Source organism: Penaeus monodon, chromosome 14, assembly GCF_015228065.2.
Source record: "Penaeus monodon isolate SGIC_2016 chromosome 14, NSTDA_Pmon_1, whole genome shotgun sequence".
NCBI lineage: Eukaryota > Metazoa > Arthropoda > Malacostraca > Decapoda > Penaeidae > Penaeus > Penaeus monodon.
In genome coordinates, this window is record NC_051399.1 from 31,442,547 (window position 1) to 31,446,016 (window position 3,470).

Here is a 3,470-nt window from a genome sequence, read left to right on the forward strand (position 1 = left end):
TGTTGTACAGAACAGTGAAACTAAATACGAAAGTCTTGTTAAAGGTTAAACAAAGAGTTGCAGAAACTGAAGGCGTTTATTGCACAAGTGAAATCATGCAATACTGACAACTGCAGTCGTCTTTGGGTACAACTAGAAATCTTTCTCAGGAGCATATAGCCGTGGGGCAGCAATCAGGGAAATTCAAAGTATTATCTTGCACCAATTCACAGTTGTCGGGAAGACTGTCGAAGTGACAGCTGTGGAAAGAGAACGAGGTTTTACTCAGGCACACATTTTAGGTTTCTTCTAAGCCGAGTGTTTGGCTTGTTTGCTGAAAGAATTTCGAGTATCTATAGCAGAGCGATTATTGTAAAGTGGCACTGTTTTGTATATTTTCGTGCCGTCTGGAATAAGGTTATAATTTTGCTGAATTTTTTGTCTCGTGTACCCAACTTGATACTCATATACTCGTTATATACAATATATTTACGTATCCATACTATACTTCCTTTACTCTGGAGACACCAGAAAAAGGTATAAGCTTTACAGAAAGAGACTTAAATTCATGAGTGTCAGACCTATTAATACTTACGTGACGTGAATGGTAATCATGTTGGTCCCTTCGCTGATGCAGTCTTTTTTTTGACATCCTTCCAGATACCAAGTGGAGCCTGCAGGGTGAGAGCCTGTTTCGTCGACACACATCATTTTGAATCCTTCTGGAAAGAATGAATGCCATTGTTGTCTTTCTTTCCTTTGCTACTGAGAAGTGCCATGAGTTACTAATATTTTGAGACAAACTACCTAGAGTATTCTCCGCTTCAGTGCGTGGAACATGGATGCTATTATGATCTCAGAAACAAAACTCTCTGCAGCTTTACAAAGAACTTATATGTAAGTGTCCAGTGACATATTACCAAGGCCCCTCATTAATCCCCACTCCATACTCCTATGGTGTTTCCTCATTGGGATTCTAGTTAAGGACATGTATTTCAAGAAAGAGTGAGCGAATTTCAAACTGAGCAAGCACGACTGATCCCGAGGCAGAAGCCATATACCAATGCTATTAAAAATAGCGTACAGCAACAACACCTGGTTGTCTCCAATGACTGCCAGGATGTATTCCACATGCCGGCATTTACAAACATGGTATTTAGAAATAATCTAACACCAAATTTCTAGACTCTTATGACAAGGTTAATCAGTATAACTACATGTATACTTTCCCAGTAATACGTAATACCACTGTCGATTTTTAAAAGATGATATTAGTTGTCATGGAATTTTAAGGGGCAGAACCAAAAAAAAAAATAATAATAATAATAATGGCGTCAAATCTGGACAAATGCTGTGAAGTTTGCGATGGACTGTCTTGGAGGCAGCAGGTTACACTGATCATTCTGCCCTCATACCATACATTATGAACAAAATGCAGTTTTGAAGTTAAAGGCAAGTTCACATTACTGCAAATTGTACAAGAAACTTGTCACATAATCTGCCCCATTCCCTGTTTTGATGCTGGAAGACTGCATCCAAACGAGCAATCAGCACTAGCTATAGAATGTAGTTTATCGATTATATTATAACATTTAATACATATGTTATTGACACTGGATTTGTCTTTTACATGAATAGATATGAAGTCTTTTACCGATGAGAAAAGGCATGTAAATAATGTAAACACTAAGAGCACAGCTCTTCAAGTAGGTGCAGTTAATATTCGACTGACAGCTTTCTACACAAGCCTAGTTGGGATAGATGCTTATGCCCAAACATTTTGCCAGGCATGTCTACGGTGACTAAATTTTACCAAATCAAATTTCTTGTTATGGTTACCGGTATTGCCACGAGACTTTTTGACTTTCTATATATGATTTTAAAGATTTTCAGAATTTTCGCATTCTTAAAGGAAAAGTCCGGTCTTTTAAAAACCATGCTATTTGGTTGTATGTTGATATTTGATGTATAAAAAAAAATAAAGACAGCCATAATATGTGTTATCCCAACAATTGTTTTTTTTAAAGCGTTTTGTATGTTAAAATTTGATCGTCTGTTATAAAACCGATTTTAAGCGCCCTCTCGGGATGACGTCCACCCAGTATATCTGGAGTGAGGCCGGGGGCCATGCCATTTTTCATAGCAGTGCATTGTATATTGCATTGTTTTGCTTATAATATCAGTCCCTTGTATATTGCATTGTATAATATCATATAATTCTATATATATATATTATATTATTATATATAATATATAATATAAAATATTATATATATAATATTTATATATATATATTATATATATATATACACACCCTAAATGACACACGCACAACAAACCCCACACACACACCATAACACACACATAACTACAAATCCATATATATATATTATATATAATATATATATATATATAAATATATATATATATATATATATATTATGTATGTGTATATATCTTATATATATACTAACATAACTATATATTTTTTTTAAAAAAAAATTTAATATAATAAATATGTACACACCACAACACACACACACACACAAAACACCCAAAACACACACACAATAAACAAACAATCATTAAAATATATAATTTTATATATTTTTAATATATATATATATATATATATATATATATATAAAATATATAATATATATAATATATATAATATATTATATTTATTTTATTATATATTATATTTTATATTTTATATATATATATAATATATATATATATATATGTATAATATTTTTAAAATTATAATATATATATATATATATCAATAATATTATAGTTTTTATTTTATAATATTTATATAAAATTAATATATATTATGAATTTGTGTTTTGTGTGGGGTTGTTTTGTGTGTGTGTGTGTGTGTGTGTGGTTGTGTGTTGTGGTGTTTGTGTGTAATGTTTATTTTAATATATTAATTTTAATTATAAAAATATAAAATTTTATATATATTTTATTTATTATATTTATAATTTATGTGTGTGTATTATATATATATCCAATATATATATATTATATATATTATATATATAAAATATAATATATATATATAAATATTTTATATTTTAGGGAATGTTGTGTGTGTGTGTGTGTGTGTGTTATTTTATTTTAATTTTAATTATATTTTTATTTAAAATTTTTATATAATATATTATTTTTATTTTTAATATATATATAGTATGTAATATATTTTAATAATTTTTTAATACTAAAATAATAAAATTATAATATTTTAAAAATTTTAAGAAAAAATTAATAATTGTTTTTGTAATAAAATAATAATAACGATAATAATATTAAAAAGATAATAATAAAAATTAATGTAATGAAAATGAAATACCTGCTAATAAAAATAAAAATAATAAAAATAATTAATAACATAAAAATTTAATAATAAAATACTAAAAAATAATAAAATAATAATAATAATAAAAATAATAATAATAATAATGAAAATAATTCTAATAACA